Source organism: Sinohyriopsis cumingii, chromosome 8 (genome assembly GCF_028554795.1).
Source record: "Sinohyriopsis cumingii isolate HCF-2022 chromosome 8, ASM2855479v2, whole genome shotgun sequence".
NCBI classification, from domain to species: Eukaryota; Metazoa; Mollusca; class Bivalvia; order Unionida; family Unionidae; genus Sinohyriopsis; species Sinohyriopsis cumingii.
The window spans coordinates 83,945,975-83,969,825 of record NC_142968.1 but is presented as its reverse complement, the minus strand read 5'-3'; the positions used below and the strand labels follow the sequence as shown (position 1 = coordinate 83,969,825).

General features: G+C 35.8%; 1 long non-coding RNA gene across 3 annotated transcripts; it reads right to left on the bottom strand.

The window, feature by feature from the left end:
* Positions 1-5,079: 5,079 nt before the first annotated feature.
* On the bottom strand, positions 5,080-20,541 carry LOC149794019 (uncharacterized). Of its 3 annotated transcripts, none has more exons than XR_016422928.1 (3): positions 20,409-20,541; positions 9,938-12,696; positions 5,080-5,925 (listed from the first exon to the last, which is right to left on the bottom strand). It is a non-coding gene; the product is annotated as an uncharacterized LOC149794019 (long non-coding RNA). The 3 variants fall into 3 exon arrangements; XR_016422929.1 differs by lacking the exon at positions 20,409-20,541 and adding an exon at positions 12,997-13,011; XR_016422930.1 differs by lacking the exon at positions 20,409-20,541 and adding an exon at positions 12,836-12,850.
* Between the last annotated feature and the right edge of the window lie 3,310 nt (positions 20,542-23,851).

The window sequence follows — 23,851 nt, the reverse complement described above, 5'->3', positions numbered from 1 at the left end:
TGATTTCCTCTGCTAGTTGCGTCATGATCAAGATTTGCAAATGTATCTTTTGATACGACTCCACATTGTTCTCGTGCAATATTTAGTACATTAACGTGGTCGAGTCCCGCTAATAACCTGTATTTTTCCTGATAAATCGATCAACGTTATAGAAACCTTGGAATAAACAAATTACATTACATCTTCTGTTTCTTGACAATGAAAAGTGCGATCTTATCTTATCCATTTCGCTATTGCTCAGCGGAATATCGTTAAATACAATGATCTTGTGTTCGTCTGAATCTAGCTCGGCAACTAGAAAAAGATCTTCAGGTTGTTTTATGATAGAAATGGCATCACCTGCGTCAAGTTCGTTTTAGTTTTAAGCAATTGTATTTATCCTGCTGTGGATTTATTGTATAGATATATACCCTATCGTAATTGAAGATGTCGTTAAGTAACAAATACATAACTATGTCCTACAATCAGATATTGGCAATCTGGTAGGTTGTGGTTATGCTGATGTTTGATTAATCGCTCCGTATCAAAGTTATGTATGATAATTCTATATTAAACTACATTTTATAAAACTAAATTTTATCAAGCGGTAAAATTTAAATTGTATTGCGCAGTCAGAACAAGAATGAGCTATTAAACAAAATTCGGTACGTTAATCGGAAGCTCAGCATAAGAAAACAAAACTACAACTTCAGCTGGTGCATATTTAAGAAATTATCTCACAAACATCTGGAGATATAATGACAAATAACTTAAGCATGTCAGGTTAGAAAGTGCTAGTCTTAGAAACAAGATATCCACCTATCAACGTAAATAACACACAAGCTGCAAGTTATGTCAGCTTTAAAAAAATCGACAATATCAAGTAATTGCTGAGCGACGGAACGATAACCTGAACAATAAACATTACAGGTAATAAAAAATAATAAATCTGGAAACGGAATATCCTCCTGCTGACGTAAATAACACACAAGTTGTAAGTTATGCACAGCTAAAGCGATCGACAATAACAAGTGTTGTCATTAATTCGTGGAACAATGGCTGGAATTGTACATATGGCAGGTAAAAAAAAATTATAAATCAAGAATTTACATAGCCACCGCCAAATTCAAATCAGTAAGTTTGAATCAACTTAGTATTGTATAAAACCTGAAGATCAATAAATCTGGTGATACCGTAAATGGAACACTTACATTTACTGGTGGTGGAAAGGTAACACAACTTCCATCAAATTTTACACCGGCGGTAACCGATGCAGTATCTTTGGATCAACTTAACACCGCGTTGACAAAATATATAAAACCTAGCGGGAAGGTAATGACTGGATTGCTAAATATAAGTGGACAACTAATAATCTGAACTCAGCTTGATAACACATTATTAACCCCAACACTTTTGTGGCAAACGTTAAATTCGTAAAGGAATAACAACAGCATATACACCTGTCAGCGATTCTGACCTGACCTTATGTTGATACAGCTATTACAGCTGGATGTACATCTGCAGATGCTGCTTATCTTAAACAAAACAGGCGGTACAATGACATCTGTGATCGACATGGTTGCCAACAAGATAACGTCTAAGTAAATATCTGTTTCTGCATCTGACCTTGTAAATAAACAATACGTTGATGGAGTTGCTAGAGGTAGTGGCAGCACAAAACGAGCTAAAAATAACATCTCGTAGATGCATCCTATAATCGTTGGGGTTTTGTTGCATCTGCGTCAACACAATATCCAGACAATGATCCAAATTATGCCTTTGCGTTGAACAGCGCAATATCGGTAGGGTCAGAGTTTACCACAAATAGAGAAAGATCAAACTTTTGGATAAAAATACAGTGTCCAGAATCTGTAGCAATATGTAAATTTCAATTACGAGGTCGACCAAATGCTAATATCGGACGTACCTATGACTGGAGATTATAAGGATCAACTGATGATACAACTTGGACTACGCTGTATACAGCAACAGGCGTTTATGTATCATCAACTCAACAATATGCACTTGAGCATGCAGTTAATGTTAACAAGCATTTTCAGAATTTATGTTCTATGAAAACGGAGAGTCCATATCCAGGTTTTACAAAGTTTCAGATATATATATATATATATATATATATATATATATATATATATATATATATATATATATATATATATATATATATATATTGTTGAGGATTTAATGTAATCGCTGACAATTTAATACAATCGTTATAATACAATGCGATGAACAGACCTACCATCGATTAGAGTTGTCAATGAATTTTAACACTATACTGAATCCGAAAAAGAAATCGCAATAGCTGGGTATCTAAACGTACAGAGCAATTGGCAATATGAGTGAAACAGAAGATGATTGTGCCGATGAGGTAAATGAAATTATGGAAATACCAACACATTTTGATAATGTTCATTGTCAAATATATGCTTCTGTTTTTCAAGTAAATAGTGAATATAAAGATATATCCTCTGATGTATATAATAAATATAGAGATCTTTTTGCTGATCCTGTAAAGAACAAATTTCGTGTTATTCTTGATAAAGTGGCTGCTGAAAATACATTTACTACAGAACGGTAAAATAATGAAATGCAAAGTAATATATTTCAACCATGTGTCAGATGCCATAGACTATGCATTTCCACAAATACCATCATAAGAAACTTTGGTGCTTAAAAAAGCTTACCAGTATCACGATAGAATTTTAAAGGTAATATCATATATCCCAATCGTTTTGACAAGTTCTGATATTGTGTCAGGTAAAGCAACTTTGAAACCATTTTGCTGATAGTATCAGGAGTCTCTGTTACACTAACAGCCGCAGGTAAAAAGATTGAACCTCGTTTTGAAACTAAGAAATCGGCTTCTGAAACTGCGATCAATACTTACAATAAACTGCTTGATCAAATACGATCGTATCTTCGTGTGATGGACAGTATGTTGACGGATATTTTGCCAATACGGTGAGTAAGTACGATAAAAAGTACCTTACAAAATCAGGTCGATTGGGTTATAAGCGCTAGCTGTGCCTCTCTTTCAAAAAAAGTAAACAATTTTATCTAAAAATGATAAATATTACAACGGAAATGTTAACAATAACAGAAAAACAAAATATCAAAATAAAACAAATAATCATAAACAACAAACCACTTACCGTCACACTTATCAATGAATTATTAGGTGTATGTTTCAAAAGGTGGATTTGAAGAGTTAAAACTTTCATTTGTCAGGACAGATACAAATCAATATTTCCTACTGCTTGATGATCTTACAAAGATATTATCAGACAAAAATCAGTAATTTTCATGATCCTATTAGTCAAGAGAAATAGACAATGATAGCAATTGATCTTGACCGGTCAAGGGTGTATTGTATTGATAGTAAGTATCAGCTTAGTAAAATTAAGATGAAAGAATTGTTTGAGTGCCGCAGAAAAATAAGAGGAAAAGTTAAGTTGTGCTTGTATTAACGAGATGATGAAACCTTTTTTATAGCATCAGTCGATACACTTATGATTGTTGTTGTTGTTCTAGGGTCTAACGCTATTTTTCAGCACAAGATAGGCTATACATGGCGGCCAGTATAACTGGTGGAGGAAGAACCCTGGAAAACCCAGGGAAGAACACCGACCCAGAAGAAGCTACTGGCAGGCTTTACCACGTACCCACGCCAGCCGAGCCTTGGACTCGAACGCACGCAGACAGAGGTGAGATGTCAGTGATCTGGAACGGTGAGCGCTTTAGACCACTCGGCCATTCGGGGCCCCCACTTATGATTGGAGATGAGGTTTAATGTTTTATCTGACATTTTAATACAACTTTATTGACTTCGCCAGTAGTAATAGTAAAGGCGTGTTTCTTGATCAAATATACTATTTTTCACGACGATGATGATTTTCACAATAAAATTCAATTGTCTTTAATCTCGGACGCGAGCGCCCTTGTCACCTCGTCGCATTTTTCGGGGGATGGAGATGTGGGTGGCTGGGGATAGGGAATAGTGAAAATTTGTATTCGTTCTGTAAATAATAGAGTCTGAAAGCCAGAAACCGCCTTTACTAGGAGCATAAGGGAGTTATATCTTACGAAACAAACACTTCATAAATATAGCGATTTTGTAAATATTTATGGTTTCTATACATGCTTAACAGTAATATGTTGAGATGAAATTAATGGACTCATTGTGGACATGACAGACATGTATAAAATGGTGCTTAATTGTCTTGCGTAAATGATATAATTTAGTTGCCAGAGAAAGCCAACAAACGGCATTAAACTGCAGGAAAATCGTAGGGGCCAGGGCTCCCTAAACTAGTGGGATGAAGCACAAGCCCCCTCTCTATAACTCTCCCCCGACTTCGACCTTTCTGGCCTCGTATTATGTCCCTTTGGGCCATCATCCTGGGTGCCATTTACTCCACTGGCCCCGGGCTCCATTTACCCTTAGTACGCCACTGAAATCACAGCTCTGAACTATTTGAAAGTGACGCACGTCATTCAGAACATATATTTGCTAATGATGACTTTCATAAATTTGAATTTGCAACGCTTTATCTGATAGGTGTCTTAAAATAAGCGGACTGGGAATTCCAAAGGTCACCACAACGTGAACCTTTATGTGCGTCTGTCAGATGTCCATGTAAAACTGTAGAGACAAGATTTTAACCAGACTGACGCATTCTTTGCAAAACAGTCCATAAGATGCATTTGTTCACTGCACAACGGGGAAAATGTAACTTGTTATCATTAAGTCAATTTTAAGTTACAGCGGAAGAGAATCCCAATTGTAAAGCTTACTTCGTAAGAGTAATATATATATATATATATATATATATATATATATATATATATATATATATATATATATATATATATATATATATATATATATATATATATATATATGGATTGAAAGATAGAAAGTCATAATGTATATATCGTACTATTCATCCCCTGTGACAACGCGGGAAAATGTACGATTGAAATTATCACAGAAATACCATGAAAATAATGATGTCTTCTTTTATAATCGATTCCAACTTTTCATCAACTGTTCCAAACAAATCCAATTAAAACAAATTATAGTTTTGTCAGGAATCTGTATTTTATTCAAAAACGTAATACACAAATTCTTAAACAAGCGTACAACGACGTATCAAAACTTCGTTAAATCAACTAAAACGTGTTATCACTGTATGTTAGAAATATGACAAATTAGAACCATTGTAGAAACTTAGGATGATCAATTTTGAAAGTGGACTGTGCGGTAGCTTCCATATTTCCTTGATACATTGAACAATGTAACATTGTAGGCATCAATAAAAAAAAATTCATTATTTTTAACATACGGAAATAAACTAGCCGTGTGTCGTGTTTGTAATATCATGGTTCAGAAGTGTAACTCTAGTCCCAGTACTCAGCTGCAAAAAAGAAATGTGACAAAGTGTGCTATTTAATAGTTCTGAAATGAATTGTAGTAATTACCACATCCTATCGATGAAAAGATCTCACAAGCTGAATAAACGATAACAACGGTTGGGACCTCATCCTCTCTTCGACAACACTTCTGAGCTATAAAGTTCTTCTATACTTCGCTACGATGAAGACAAAGGTTTAAAAAAGCTACATCGAAGAAATATAGCATAAAAAAACAAGGACTTCAATTGGACCCTTGTAGCTAGCACCTTTTGTAGCAACTGCTGAAAGTGCTGAAACAGTCGTTGTAACATCGCCTCTGTTCAATAACTTTCTGGGATCCACGACCGGAAATGGTACTGCAGTATGCTCTGCACGAAGCGGATGCGTCTTCACATGCGCACTGACACGGTTTGTTTTGGTTCCAGCTGCTGCAGGAGTAAGATGTTTGGAACAGCATGCAGGCCAACAGGAGGATTAGAATGGTGCATTTCATTTTCTGTTTTACCCCTGAAAAACAAAAATGTATGTCAAAAGCAAAGAATTTTCGATATATGAAGCAAACCCTCCCATTGATTGTCTAGATCCTATCTGAAATTAATCGATCTTAATACATTTTGATTTATTACATTCCCATTTAATCTTATATGGCTGATATGGCGTTCGATGCAGATGTTCAGTCTGTGTTTCCGCATCGCACACCTAAAATTTCCGTATCGCACACCCAGCCTAGAACTAATATTTTACAACTTTAAATATTCAGTAAATAGTCCACTTATACAATAAAATGAAAGATTTATCGGTACACATTCTAAATTATTCAAAACTGTTACGTTTGCAGTTTAAGAAATGCAGTCATATTTGGTGAAAATTGCAGATTTTGCTGCTGGGGATAATGGGCGAGTCTATGTGCATTTCACAGTATCTATGCCTAGAAATTAGAGTTAGTTGGGGTGGACAAAAATAATGTGGATAGAATATTTGCGTCGAGTTCTCCGATAAAGCTGGTGTGCAAAGTGATACCAAAACGTAAGACATGGACAGAAAGAGACAAACAAATAGACAAACACACAGCAAAGACGTATTTTTGCCGCTGACATTTTGTGTTGTAATTGTTAGAAAATCCAAAGCAAGAATTCAGATAGCCATACTAAGATTTAAGGCATAGTTAGAAATACCACACATCTGGAGGAAACTTCACCCGATGTTTAATTACCAAGATATATTCCACATTGTTAATATCTAAAATACCAAACTTAGCCACACGAAAATGTTCAGCTTCAGAGTTTCAAAACTGTAGTCTGCTGAATTTTGTTCTTTACAGGAGTAAGTTTAAGTGGAAAGACTTAAGATGTATGTATTAAAATTACCAAGGAATCGAGTTTGTTTAGTAAATCTGAGGATAAAACTGACAACTATTTTCAACGTAAATGTACACGTATCACAGAGGGCAGCAGCTATTTTCATTATGGCGCAAATTTGGAAGCATTACAGATCGTTACAATGTTCTTGATATCCTTTCAACACAGAGGCACATAAAGGGAACAATTTTTACATTTAAAAGTCGTGTGACTTCTCAATTAGAAAATAAAGACAAAAAGAAAGAACAGTGTTCAGAATTGTCTTGTTAAAAAGTATCCAAATGAATATTAAAATGCTAGTCCAGAAAGAGACTGAATCTTCTTTTTCTTAACAATATGTGCTTAATTATCACTTTAAGTTCACTGCCTACGTAATTGGTATACTAACTGAAAACATAAAGATAGAAAGATTTACTGTAAAGCAAATTAATGAGCTTTCTTATTAAATTGAATATATTTAGTTACTGTTAGTCTGTAAAATAAGCCTTGAAATTAGCTTGGAAGTAGAGTTTCTATTCATTAACCAGAGTGAAAGAAGCTGGTCATTTACTGGTCAAAAACCTAGTTTCTGTTTGAGAAATAGGGACTTGCCTGTGACTATTGATTAAGTTCTTTCATAAGTGTCATCCAAAATTTCTAAAAGTAAAAGCTAAAGAGAGCAAATCGATATCTGGAATTCATAGAGACTGATGACGAAACATTGACAAAAAAAATTTAAAAATGAGTTGATAAAAAATGGATACGTAATCAACAAAATTCACATAAGCGTTTTGTTCTGAGTCGGAGGAAAGAAAGAAATGCATACGCCTTGGTCTAACGACCTAATGGCCTTCACATCGATACACCGTATCAAACTCGTTCTCTCGCCCACTCTAAACAAAACACTTATGTACTTTTGTCTTTGTAATGAATTTAACGTTGCACATCTCAATATATATATATATATATATATATATGTATATATATATATATATATATATATATATATATATATATATATATATATATATATATATATATATATATATATATATATATATATTGTTACAAGCCAGGGGTCCTTACTTGACCGATCGGTTGTCAAACTCTGGCGAGATTCTCGCTAGAAGTCATAAGTTTACCCCAACTTTCCAAAGACTTCCATACAACTTAAGTTGTAACTTAGAAAGCCCAACGTGTCCATTCTATACCTAAATTTTACTCTTAATTAATTCAAGACCACAGATAAAACAACCTGCCAAATATCTTTCAATCACACATCTGCATGGTTTATCTTCATCAGGTTTCCGTACCTACAGCCGTTCATGCCTTAGAAAATATACGAGTATCCCCTAACACTGAGAACTATTTTAACACCGCCACCTTAGGCCAGTCAATGTATGATTTCCAAGGAAGATTTCGCCAATATAACTGCACCACATTTGCCACCATGGCGACATAAACGGTATCTGCCGAGTCCCTTCTTATTTATTCATTTGTGTAATTTACCGGTTTCCTACCGTAAACAGGGCTGGTGCTACCTTATAGGCAAACTAGGCAGCCGCCTAGGGCGCTGATTTCAGGGGGCGCATTTTTATTTTATTTTTATTGTTTATACATTTTGAAATTGACATTTTCCGGGGGGTGCCGCCAGAATCTAACCTTGCCTAGGGCGCCAGATAGTCTGGCCGGGTCTGGCGCCGGCCCTGACCGTAAATACTGCCACTGCAGTAACACCACCAATGTACACCACTAGATTTTGATATATAATATCTTACGACAGGGACATTCATTCGGTTTTGGCCTCGATTCACTACTTGCATCATAGTAATTAGCTAATTATTTCGGGCTAAGGATAGTCCCTTTACGCCGTATTCCAATAATCACACAAGTAATCACATTAATCTAAGAAATCCTTTAAATGGAGAGCTGTAACCAAATGCGCCTACTCCAAATTTATCCTGATCTGTCCATAGTTCATGTGTGCGTATATGCATCATGCATCCATTCATACATACATACATACATACATAAAAATAATGATATTATACAAATTAACGAATTATAAGTTGGCTCCTGCTTGAATCGAATCTAAGTTTGATAGCTATGACACTGACCACCTCGCCTGCACTCAGCAATCCACTTGTACCCACTGGACCTGATTCATACCTGCAAGCACTAACCCCCGTATCTCCAACTGACCTACTTTATTTTCAAACCATAGACACCCTTGCTCTTGACGACCAGTGATTAACTTGCTTCTAAATATGCAGTCACCCCGATTCCTGACATAAATCTATGCATACAGAGGTTATTATTGTATGTTACAAATGTACACCAGACAGGGACTATCCCTGGATCATGTTGGCATATGCGCATTTATACAAAGTGGAATTACATGAAGAAAGATCTACAGGTGACATAATTATGCTGTCTCCAACTGAGAACTGAACCAGATTCGGCGAGTTACTGTAGGCATAGTCTTGCCTGTACATGACCACCTACATACCTTCTCAACAAAACAACGTAATATGTGTATAAACAGTTATCAAATCAGAAATAGTAATTCGCAGTGAAGCAGTTCATGGATTCGGAGAATATTTAATGATGCTTCAATATATATGACCTCATAACTAAAACTTACACTCTTAAAAAGACAAACGCTCAACTCAATACTTGTCAATTCAAAACATTGGCAACGCATTTCAGACAAACATTTTGTCTTGAACAAATACTTTGGAACAGAAAAGAAGCTAATATTGTTATAAATGCAAACTGCAACACAAAATTAAGCTGTCAAAAGAGAGCAAAGCATATATATATATATATATATATATATATATATATATATATATATATATATATACTCTTGAGAACTGACAAATAAGAAGTCTGCCTTTTTAATGCAGTTACAGTATGCAGGAATTGTATACGTTAGAATGTTACAAAGATTGTATATATAGATATTAACAGTAATAATAATAGCGGTGGTTTGCGCAGTTACTTTACGGTCACACACAGAAATACAAATATAAACAGATCAACACCTTCCATAAATGCATCGCTAACTAACCAAAGTCTCGTGATGTAATATGGTTAAAATGCATTTGGCACAGAGAATCATCGTGGCACATTATTTGTAAAGTAAACCGTGAAGTTCAGATTAACTTAAATGTACTTACTGTTATTTCCTTCTAATCCGAAGAACTTTAATAATATGTCAGCTATCACTCTCAGTTTCAGATAGTGCTTTAAGAATATGAACGATGAAACCTTACGATGCGCATTATATATATGTATTTAATTTACAGGGAGGGTCGTGTTTACAACTAGTTATGCTAATCTAGTGATGACGCAGTTATAGTGCATATACTACAGTAAATATAGCAATTTAAATTACGTGCAGTGTAATGCAACATCAAACATCCTGTTGACTGGGAACATTAGATGCAGAGAATGGTAAGTGGAACGTATCCGTCAAATATAGGTTCCTTCGATGCTCCTACATAGCTCAAACCAGTGAAAAGTAGATTATATGAAAGTGTTCCTTGCTCATTACTAATTCAGGTAAGTATTTTGCTTTCACACATACTGAGTCCCCAACCAGTTCTACATTTTATGAACATACAATAAAAGATGACCAATTTTATTCCCAATAATTAAAAATTATACATCTGGTAATGTACAAAGTGATTAAGTTTGGAGTGATAGTATTAGACTGGACATACTAAAAATTTCTTCCGCATATGGTATGACTAAGCCCTCTTTCAAATGTCAGGTTTAATGAATTTCAACATACATGATTGCCATAAACGCAATTCATTATATATTTCACAATAAGATATTGAAATATAAAGTGTGGGAAAACCTATCTCGCTCTTTTGTCGCAATAGTGACGATATCATGTTTGGAAATACTTTCATCTCACATTTAGGACAAATATCTGCTGTATGCAAGACTCTCAAACGAATATTTCCATTTAGACCTATTTCGTTTCCCTTCTTCTTCTAATCTTTCCTCCTTCCTTCATTCATTCCTTCTTCCCTCTCTCTCTCTCTCTCTCTCTCTCTCTCTCAGGATTATTTACTTAATCAATAAAGAGGCAAAGTCAGCAAATGGCCAAAAATCAAACTCCTAACAATAAAATGTAGGCTTCAAATATTCACATTTTTTCAATAATTTTTTTTCATGATTTCTGCAAAGCATTAGCGACTGAAATAAAATAAACTTTTTCTAGTTAATGTTCTGTTACCCTTATGGTACTGCAGAGGCTGCGTTAGGAATAAGCAGGGCCTAGGGCCGACAATGACCGCGCGGGGCCAGAGTATTAGTATCTTGATTGATATGCTACTGCAAACACTGATTATGTCTAGACTAGATCAACTTTCGCGATGTGGCGCACGAATTTAGTTTTTTTCATTATTCACCATTTTTTTAAAACTCCTGTGGGTGGACAACGTTTTTTTTAAATCGAAATATTAACATAACGACAATGCCTTTGGCCTAATAAACTGATTATTATTGTCATTTTTCAAATAATATAAAACAACGAATTAAGAACAATAATCTGCTGTGGTATACATAGACTATCCGGGTACCTGGACAGGAATGACCATAGACTAGAGATAGACGTGACATCGCCCGCCTAGCCCAACGGCTCCCGCGCAACCATGCGAAAATTTGAAAAACTGAGATCCAAGTTATCGGACAGCCAGTGCCCGCTAGTGGCGTTGAGAAAATGGTTGCATCTGTACTGCCATCTGTTAATTGCGTTACGAAGTTGACTTAGCAACTTTAAGTGCATTACGTGCGGCCTGTCTCAGCGTTCCCAATCTACCAGAAAATATAGCTTGACAAACTCATAAGAACTAACTTAGACCTGAAGCGCGGGGCCCCCTCAAGAGCGGGCCCTGGGGCGGTCGCCCAATCTGCCACCCCCAAACGCCGTGCATGTGGTACCGTATGCCTTATACACTCAACGAAAATATGGACTTATATTTAGGAAAGTTACCCACAGAGTACCGTATGAGTTTGACACTCTAAAAAACAAAATGGAAAAAGATTTAGAAAAAAATATTCTCGGTTAAATATAGCAATAAAATTGTTTTATGTTTTGATTCTAACTCTCACCTGTACTACAGCATTGCTGAAAAAGAGTGTAGCTGCAAACGTTTATTAATTGACAATTGAAATTTGGGAAAAGTGTCACGTTTGAAAGCAGAAATGGACAAAATAAAGAACAAAAATCCATGCAAGTGAAGTTTCAGTCATTACGTCTTTTGTTTAAAGACAATACGCCCTGGAATCTCTTGGGTGCGACCGATATGCAATGTTTCTGTAATATTCCGACACCAGCAATATTCACTGTATCAGTCAGTACAAGAAAAAAAGTTAACGAAAATAATTTTCGTTTGAAAAGAACTATTCGTTTAACAAAATACAGCATTGTATGTACAAGCTAATTTTATAATACACCGCTGTCCTAAACGTACTGCAAAACGTTAGAACTTCTTTGTATCCCTGTGGTAAAGCAGCCATTAATCGCACTGGCGTAAACTGAAGGGCAGATTGGATCACCACACACATACCCAAAGTTACTTATGGACTTTAATAAAAATAAACAATCAGCATATAAAAATATAAATCAATTCATAGACTCAGCAGGACTTAGAAACAAAATATAATTACTATCCCCACAAAACCAAAAGACCCAGTAACTAGCTAAATAAATTTAGAAGCCACCACATAAAAACCCATAACATATCATTCAATTTTATAAAAGTATTAAGAAATAATTCACTTACGAAGCACCTATAAAAAAACTAAGGAAACCGCAAAATCGGAGGTCCTAGATGTCCTTAACGAACCGAGTAATCAGCTAGGATTCCGGTCCTAGATGTCCTTAACGAACCTTGTAATCGGCTAGGACTCCGGTCTCTTGCTAAATAAAGTATAAATAACATTCAATCTCTAAAAACATTAATTAATAAATACCTTAAAGAGGTAATATCTAAAAACTTATAAATAACATAACGTAGGAAGCACACCCTAAACACCTCGACTAGTAATACCATAATAACCTTGAAAATCTCTCTTCATACACGATTTCTACTAAGAACCTCTATAAACAGCATAGAACATCCCCCCCCCCCTTTTAGAACATTTTGAAGAAAAAAAAAAAAAATCGCAAGAAACACCAGGCAAATACAACAAGAAACTAGCGATGTAAAGATAGCAGGACCGTTCCCGAGCTCTCCTTCCCACTAATGACAGCCAACCATTCAAATGTAGGGACCTTTATGGACCCACAGATTGAGGCCAAACTATCAGGGTTCCTTGAATCCATAAAAGCCTGGGGGAGGTGGCACCATCCCCTTCCCCAGGAACAACTAGCAGACTGCGGTGCAGTCAGAAAAAAGTGGCACATGCACAATTGTGCGCACGCCACTACAATTAAACTCAACAACAAAAACTTAAGGGCAAAAATATTTACCAATGTATAATAAAAACGTCAAACCTACGTATAAGGAAACACTTCACTTCTAATGAGGAAGCACTTTGTTTTGTTCGTGACAAGAATGCAATGTTTGCCACTTCACTCCTGAAGTATTTCTTTGTATGCACTCGAAAAAAGTGAGTGTTGTTGAATAACCATCAAACTGAAGGACTATTTTCATATCCTTTATGACGTCACAGTCAAACATGCGCATTTGAATGATCATCGACCCAACAGCAATTGCTTTGTAACTCTAGGTAAAGTAGTACTATTTGGTGCCTAACTTCTGATATATATATATATATATATATATATATATATATATATATATATATATATATATATATATATATATATATATATATATATATATGAGAGGTTTGCGTTTCGTTTCATAAAACACCTAAACTTCAAAGAATTGAGTCGATTCATAGTTTTAGCAGTTTTGTGTAACAATATTAGCGATAATTTGCTAGCAATTAAAACGACATTAAGGATAGACAATTCGAGCCTGACCTAACACTAAATCATCTGTAATGCACTCCACTAAAGAGCTGATATGCGGTTCACATTTTTACATGATTCTTTTTTTCACCTGGTTTAATAAAGTATAACCTTAATTCTTTGTTTTTATTTAAAACGGTTTTGACATCGACTTTCATATTATTATTCTCATCAGAGAGAAATACCACTCCAGTGCAAGCCCGATATAGTTAAGCAATTGCTGAGAAGAAAAACAATGTTCGGAACTAGCCACCGAAATGAAAAAGACAACTTACGGAGTAGGTATTGCAACATCAAACTTTATGGAAACCGTTTTCTGAGATGTCAAGTGTGAGTATAGGTCATTATTACCCGATATTTTAATCGATTTTAATACGCTTCCTGTTCTTAGCAATACACAAAACAAAAGTAGATGATGTATACAATATGATTTAATTATTTGCAGACAGGTAGCAGCGTGTGAAGACAAATAATGAAAATCTACTATGACTTTTCAGCCTGAGCTACATAAGACCATTGCCAAGGTTAGGAACGGAACTTTACGGTGAATGCAAAAGGTCTTTTTTGTACAAAAGGTTGATCACATATTGGATTTGTAAAGTATCTTTTTTTTATTTATTTATTTATTTATTTATTTTTTAGTTCTGTTTTTGTTTTAACCAAATTATTTACCGTTTATGCTGTTTCTGGTCTTTAATTGATTTATTTTATTTTACTTTTTTTGTAAAGTAGAAAAATCATCAGTAACATGGATATTATTAAAAGCCCTACTCAGCATTCTTTCTTTCTGCTTATAAAATCCTTTCCCACTGCATTTTATCTTACAAGCATCAAAGACAAATCAGCCCTAACATCCAGGGATACTGTCATAAACCCGACACAAAACATCCATATTTATTTTAAAAAGAAAAACAGTTAGAAAATTTGATATTGTGTTTGAAAATGGGAGTCTCTTTAATATCAAATTAAAGTACAGTTTACACTAAAAAAAAAACGTACATATACTTTGTTGAATAACTCTACAATCCAGTTTTAAAATGACCATCAACAAGTTTTATACAACTATCAACCTGAGTGTTAAGCAATCCTGATCTGCACATGATGTGTTGCTTTTTTTAATCTGCAGGCAAGATTTGTTTTCCAGATTCAGCCTGGGCTGCACTACTTTGATAACACAAATTTTACGAGATTGTTAATTTTTTTTCAGTTTCATTTTCTGGCAGTGCGTTTAAGTTGTCATTTATATTTTGAACGATGTGCTACTGCCGGAGCGGAATTTGGCAATTTTAATGTTTATTGTCCATGTTAAAATGAAAGCGTGCGTGTTTATTTTTTTTAAGACAGACATCTACGTTATGTCATTCACGTGCTCTACAAACGCTAATTATGTACACGCTTGACCCCAGACGATATGGGGCTGTTAAATCGCAGAAGCGTTCTGCGTGAATAAATGATAGGTAAATGCAGCTAGTTATCTAATCTCATGTTGACCCAGTTTATAATATATATTACGGTAGATATAGTAAATGTAATTTATGCGGTGTAACGTAAACATCCTAGATGAGGCGTTATCTGGGAAGCAAGCATTCTGGGAGAAACTAAAACATTAGATTCTGAGAATGACATGTGGAAAGTATTCGGTGCAAACCCATCGTATATCCGTTCCTTTGATGACGTACTCCTTAACGTCAACCAATCAAAACTCACCCTTGAATTACGCGACGGTGTTGTCTGCTTGTTGCTATTTATGATAAGTCCTTCGTTTTCACGCAGTTAGAATTACCCAGCACAGCTACTTCTTATTATAAACAACAAACCCCAAAAATGGCCCGCTTATCTATATTTAAAAATGAAAAGCATGAATTTTTCTAGTTTGGGTTATAGTTACGTTTGGAATGCAAGCATGGGATTATGTATACGTATTGTTAGGTGTGCATCAGAGATGCAGAAATGCATTTCTGGCCTGGTTGACTCTCTTTAAGATGTTTAATTTGGTTAGTTTCAACACATTTGGATGCCATAAACTTAATATATTTGCAAACGGATTGAAAACATTATGACACAATACCAAATAACATGGCAAGTGGAACATATTTTTTAAAGCATGCAATGAAGTGTATGAGTAGAATTGGAAAGGACAAATTCTTTGCAGAAAAAGGTATGATACAAATATGATGGTGAAAAACAAATGGAGTGGAAAGGAAAGGTGTCCTAATGGATTTGTTTAGGTATTGAGCAATGCGAAAATAAATCTTGCCCGTGGACTCTATAACGTCTAGCTACGATGTCGTAGCCTCAACTTGATTTGTTGTGGTTGAGGCTACGAACTGATCCCATATCATGTAATGGAGCAAAAACAAATCATCACTAAAGTCAGAAAAACAAACAGTGTAGAAATCAACTACATAAGTATAATCATGTTGTGAAAGAAGTTTGGCTTATTTTGACTTTATTAAGCCCTTACACGATAAAATAAATTGGCATAGTTACTCTAACCGTATCCTGTCCGTCATGACAGATAACGCGTGACTCTCGCCGTGACCCCTTTCCTACGTAAGGCTTGCCAGACCATATTTTGGATATTCTACGCTATATTATTATCAATCAAGTGCGAATAATCGCTTCGTGGTGGAATTTCAAAGTTGCCGATAACCGCATTTACTTTTAATGCGCAGAATTTCTGACCCAAACGGCGCCAAATTTTTACTACGATTTGTTTACATTTCCAAATAAGGCGTCAATGTCCTTATAAGGCACACAAACAAACGAGGCTTAGAACGGAAGTAATCATTATTTGAAATAATATAGCGGACGATCTAAACGAAAATATCGGCTAAAAAAGGTAAACGAGATTTTACAACTATTTCTACAATGATTTTCGATACTTCAGGTATTAAATAAGAGGACTACTCAATGTATTGGATTATATGCAAGGAATATGTTTAAAGTGTTATTATTAGGCTAAAAGAGTGCCGGGTGTGAATCACACCCGGCTTGCTCCATTAACATGTATATGCGCATGTTAGTAACCTGTCCACGAGGTACGAGTAAGTGTACTGATATTATTACTATATAACGTCCAGAGCTTTAATTCAACACAATTCCATTTTCGACTTGATGTCAGATTGGCATTTTAATCTCAAAACAGGAGAACTCGTTAAAGTTTCAGCAATTTAAAAAATGTCAGTAATTATAAAAATGAATTGCACACAGTACAAGAACGAATCAAGAATAAAATTACCAGTCATTAAAATTCCAGTAAAAATTTTCTTGATACAAAATGGGTCCCAATCTATTGATATATTTTTTATGTTCTTTCCTTATTAAATTACACATAGGATTCTTCTTGACTTATACAAATACAGATGACGTGTGAGTGACTCAAGATTGAAGGCTAAGAACACACAAACCTAGGGAATAACGGAAAATATCACCATGGTATTTCTCATGAAAGAGTAGAAACTAAAACGAATTATAGAAACATGAAAATGTGATACAGCTTGGGTATTTTCCAAATGTATATAGTTCAGTTACATTCCACAATGCGCTAATACTTTGAAATATAAATTTTAGAAATAAGTTTTTCTTCTTTATAGCTAACCAAAGGTCGTTCAAGGGCATACGGACAAAGTGAATGCTCCCTGTAGGAATAATACAATGGATGATCCCTGCTATATCACATACATACATACATACATACATACATACGTACGTATAGGTATATATTCATATTGTAGCAACACCAATACAAATATAAAATATAATTTTAGGAATCAAAAGATTAAGCGACAAATAAAAAGGGAAACTGGCGAAATTTTATTTACGAAGAGATTGCCTTTCCTGTGATACAGAAAGTAAACAAAGGTGTATATACATCTTGTACAACAAGGAAGTACGCTGTATGTGATTTTGGAACCGTCTGGATGCTTTCCATGACTACAATGTGCACAAAACATTCACTCCAATGAGCATCTACGTAAACACTCTTTGAAGGCAGAATAACAATTGTCGTAACAGTGGCGTTGTTCTATTAGGCCTTCCGTGTGATGTGTGTTTATGCTACGGCAGCTTTCGTCGCATGACGTCACAGTGTCATCGCAACTGCAATTGCACGGGTTCGAAACGATGCAGGTAAAGGATGTTTGTATCATCACGCTGGCGATAAAGCTGACTAACATGGTAGGCTTCATTCCCTGTTCATTTTCAAACAAGAAAATTAGACTCACGTTAAATGTAAACAAGCGACTACTTAAATTCTCAGCAAACACATACATTTTCCTAAATTTGTACGAAAATTAAACTCGAGATATATAATTCAATCAGTTTTTGTCACTTCTTTTCTTTCCTACGCCACATGTTGTGCAGAAATAATAAACAAAGGGCCTATGCAAAAATAAACCTTCATTGGTGGTCTTATATTTGGAACCCTTGTTAATGTTGGAGTTACTTTCCTTTGGTTAAGGTCTGTTATAAAAACAAATCATTCATCGACGAAAAGACACGATTGTGCAAACAAAAGAATGGTCAGATTAAAATGATACATAAATCATGTGCCTGATATTTTATAGGCATTTCTTTAGGGGTTCGTAGGATCTCACTCACCGGAAATCTTGTTTATTCATTTTAATAAAATGTTGTTCTTCTTTTACGGAAGTAAAACCCACATCTGCCAACCGGAAGCGTTATTAACTGAAGAATGACGAAATTATATCCAAATAGGCGAGCAGCGACAGGGTTTCACGTGATAAACAGCTACACATGGAATTGTGTCAAGTTATCAATTTGCTAATATCCTGCACCTATTTTAGACTCTGTCTGCGGCGGTTCGAGTCTCGGATTCGGCTAATGTGGGTATGTGAGAAAGCTTGCCAGTAGCTTCTCGTGGGTCGGTGGTTCTTTCCGGGGTTTTCCCGGGTTCTTCCTCCACCATTAGCCTATCGTGTGCTGAAAAATGGCGTTAAACCCTACAACAACAACAACAACAGCACCTATTTTAGAGCCCATTCTGACCTGATTATTTCTTTTGATTTAAACTAGTCATGTATACAATATACGTTGTGGTAAATCGCACAAAAGGTTGACAGTTTGTTGATGTACAGTATACAGGAAATAGTAACCAGTAGTGGCTGTTTCAGTACAAGAAATAGTAGCCAATAGTTGCTGTTTTAGGTGACTGACTATGCATGAAGTATAGTATACAGGAAATAGCCAATAGTGGCTCTTGCTAAAAGGTCATTCAAACAATTTTACTCCCAGTGGGCAATACAACCTGGAAAATTGTGAAACATTGTGAAGCATGATTTATAACCGATGTTCATAAAAAGGTAGAAAAGAATATTCTCCATTTTGTAACAGCATTTTATAACGTTACAGTTTGAACTTTAGGAAAAGCAATGATATTTGTAAAGATTATATGGCTTTATGCATTGTCTCATGGAATAACCATCATTTTCCTTTAGTACCTCCCCATCCAATGTAAGACCACAGGAGTCTGACGTTTTATCAATAAAGTACGGCGAAATCTCTAACAATATGAAATCCCCTTATCGATAATATAAATAAACACAAGGAGTGCAAGCGTGACCACAACCCTTCGCTCGATTCGACTTTTTCTCACGCGTCTTTTATCGCTTCAGAATCGCAAGAACACTGAAAAACTATACATACATTCAAAAGACAGTAACATACCAACGCATAACTCTTAAATGACCATGTCCTGAATCCAATCCGGCGAATTAACCTTTATTTTCACCACTTTGGTCAAAATCCCTTTCTAGCAAAATCGGCTGGACGGAAGTAGCGCATTCTACCAGTTTCTACCCTGCAGTAAATATGCGTAATAACATGATAAAATTAATTTCACAAGGTAAAATGTTTATCTTGCTTTGTATTTCAGATTGTATCATTTTATAATTTTATTTAAATTTCCAGAATAGAAATATGTAGTCAAAGTTTTGATAGTAGAAATAACGGTTGATGACGTCATCAACAGTCATAAATTTCCCTAATATTAAAAGATTCTGCGCCGTGTTCGGTACAAATATTAGACCCTAACGCATATTTACTGCAGGGTAGAAACTGCTAGAATGTGCTACTTCCGTCCAGCCGATTTATGGGATTAGAATCAAGTCTGCTTAGGTATACAATATTAGTATTCAATACTATACCATTCACTCAACCAGAAATTTTCTCTTTAACTTGCCAGAGAGGTGGGTGTATAGTGACATCTCTCTCTCTCTCTTCATTATTACAAAGCGAGGATACATGCACAAAAATAACACGACAAAGCACTTACAGCACGTCTGAGAAACAGGTCAAGCACCTGTGAGATCTACGGATCCCTTGTTCACAGCCGACGACACAAGCAAATACAATTGTACAATTGCAAAGATGAAATCAAAGATGTATATTTACATGCTGTTTTGTTATTAAAAGCAAACTCTAATAGTCTAACACACCAGAATGAAGTAGAAAACTGTGTATTTCAATTACTTTATGTTCTTTTAAGAAAACGCATCTCTACTTTAAAAGCCGCCTATATTTGTATTTAAATTACAACAAGTGTGGTAAGTATGCATTCGTTTTCAGTAATTGATTATAGGTGAGTTAAGGCTTATCGATATGATAGCGTGCACCTTTTTCCCTGTACTTACCCTGAATTCGCTTGTTAGGATCGCACGAAGAAAAGTCTTGCTTTGTTTGATTTGATAGACAGACACGCAAACCAATTTATATAATCCACCAATCTGGAATGGGGAGAATCGCAGAGCAAGTCCGTTCGATGACGCATTTGATTTCTTATCTGTTGATAGTTTCAGTTAAGATAAACATCATGTCTCGAATGATAATAGATAATGACATCCTAATTTGGTGACACGTATCCATTAAGAACATTTGTAAAACTTCAGTTTAAAATATGAAAACGAACACAAAATTGAACAGGAGAGAGAGAGAGACTCAATCGACCGACCTATTTAGGCAGTATAGACCCGTACCCTCAAAAGATGTACAACCGATTTTGTTGGTAGCGACTCCAGTGTACGGCAGGTTGAGACCAAAATTGGCACAGTTAGGAAAATAAATTCAAATATTGTCTTTTGCGTCTTTTATTTAAAGAGGAGAATACGTATCTGGATAGGGTGGTGAGACACTCTGGGTTTTGACTAACTCTTGTTTTGAACTCAGGATTCAAAATTTAAGAAATCATATTAAGTTATAAAGAGGGCATTTAACATTTTATCAGCATGCTTGCCATGCGGGAGGCGACTTCGTACGGACCGTGAACCACTGGAGGGTTATAGGGGTTCACATATGAATGTAGTTCAGCAGTTCCGGTCGATAAATAAGATCTACTACGTCCTGTTAGGTCACTGATTGGCTTTCAAAGGGAGCCGATCTATGGAAGATATGATGCGCACTGACACGCATAACCGACACTCCATCCAAAATGTATTTATGTAATCGACCCAAACGTGATCACAAAGACTCCCAGCCAGTTAGCCTTTCCTCTACTCACGCCAGCGTTCTGACTCCAATTACCGACGATTCTTAGTTCCCGAGGAAAAATAGAAATAAAAATAGCAAAGAAATAAAGACAAAAAATCCTTCAAGTTTGAAAAAGTTGCTAGTGCTATGCTAAAATTGCAGATCTGTGTGTTACGGAATTGTATAAAACCTTTTATTTATTAAATACATGAACTCGGGTTTCGTTTTTTGTGTACAACGATACCCGAAGGTGATTTATGTATATTGTACAAATATTTCGAAATAGTGAGTTCGGTTCATCCTATGCTGCGCGTGCGAAGTGCTTTCGGTGGAAAGAACCGAATACTTCCAGCGCACAGATAATGTATTACGGCATCGTTTGTATATAAATACCTCACAGTAGGTCAAGATCTTGACATTACGGAACGTCTTGTCCGTGAGCGGTCTGCTTTAAGGACTTGCACATCTTCAGTTGTAGAGCTGACCATAGTGATCAGAGTGATAAGAGTGATCGGAGTCGCAGCTGAATAGCTGATTGGTGTCATCAGAGTTAACGAAGTAATCGAAGTCGTCGTAGTACAAGCTGTAGAGCTAACCATAGGAATTGACCGTAGCGGCTGAGAAGCTGTACCATTTCAGCCGTGGAGCAGAGTAAAGTGTTGCTGGTCGAGTAGCAAGTGATCGGGCGTTTCTGACCGAGATTGGTGGGCGCTGATTGCTTGATTGACCAACCTGAAATACTGTGCTGGTGACGGAGTTTGTAACTAAATACGTGTAATCTTTTAGTTGTGGGCTAATCTTTGGGGTTTTTAATACCCAGTGTTTTGCTGGGGCTGTAAAGATATTTTGTACGTCTGTCCCTTTGTTTTCACCATTTTCACTTTGTAACGTCGCCCTCTTATAAAGAGGGGTGGTTAATTGGGTTTGGCTGCGTTATCCTGAGAATGACCTCTCTCGATATTATAGCCCGGCGGGAGTGAAAGAAGAATGGAATTTCAACAGAGAACTGAGCGAGAATACTGGGGAGGAATAAACAATACGAGCCCCCTTTGACAAGAAAATAACAAATTTAATCAGAACAAATTAAAACGGCAATTCAAATTCAAGTTAGATTATATAAGTAGAATTTAACAGGTGTGTCCAATTTGGATTTATTACATCATCATAACGAAAGGTGAATGAGCGCAATATCCACGATTGATTGCATCACCTTCATTCACTTTGACCGTATATCAATGTCTCCTAGTTCATCCTTCCAAACTCTAGGTTCTGCCCCTACATGGACTTCCTGGTCCTTTTACTCTAGCTTCGTCTTTCTTTCTTTCTTTTCCGTACTCCTGTCTTCGGACTGTCTCATCCTTCTCTCCGAAAGCTGTTCCTTAAAGGACAAATTCACCCCATAATACTGTATACAAATTATTTAAATGTACATACCATTCCCTTCAAGTTATTCAGAGCCTGTGGCTATCCACACACCAAGTAAATTCTTACTTAGTACGGTAGGACATTGACCTCGCTTTTCAGCGGCAAGTCTTGAATTACCACGTGACTACTAAGTATTACCGTATTAATTTATATATGCTAATACATGTTCGATCACTATTGCATGAAATTCAAAAGAAAATGTAACTCACGGCATTCCTTAACTACAAGATTATCCAACAAGCATTACAAAATCATATATAATTAGGTAATTATCGTTAACTCACGATGATCTGTATCGTCCTAACAAGAAAAGAAGTTATTTCATATAACCATATGAAATCTTACACATATGAACATTTGGATCGCATGCAATCAATTCTACCAATGAACTAATAACTGTATAATTAAAAAGGTAAATTGCATAACAATTCTATCATCAACACTTTCAATGAAATTGAATAAAATATATTGCATTATAACTCTAGCATCAACACTCTCCATGAAATTGAATCAAGGAAGTTGCATAACAACTCTAACATCAACATGTTTCCATGAATTGAATAAACGATACATAGTATAGAAACCTAGTCATAGCAAACACATTTGCATAAAACAAGCAATCAAATAATATAATATTACGTGAAACTAAACTTGCGTAACTCGTCGCTGTTTTTCTTTCAGGACTTCCGCGTCCTAGCACTAAACATGCCTTTCCTTCTACACGACGACCACTGGTCCCTTTCTTGTTTCACGAAGAGAGTACTAATCTTTAGGCTTCCACGGAGTTGAGAAAAAGTTTTCTCTCGTAGGAAATTTCCAGACAATAGAATTTACACTAGGGTCGTCACTTAAAGTCAGATTGCTCTCAAGTGTACGCCGTAATTTATTATACCCAATCGTAGGCAAGGGTACCTAATCTTTACCAGAGAAATAATTTCGTTCATCAGATTAAGACGGCTCAGAATCTGTGTACGACAGTGCGTGACAATTTTCCCTTTCAAAATATGATAAGTGGACATAAGTTCCTACCAAGCGGTTAGGGTCGGTAGCTCAAATGTTTGCTTCTAAAGACTGTTTAAGATACCCCGGTCAATTTCGCTGGGTCGGAAATATTGTTCCTTTGAAGTTTGCGCTGACATGGGAGAGATGAACGACGAAAATTCAGAGTGACCCTTCACAAAGACTT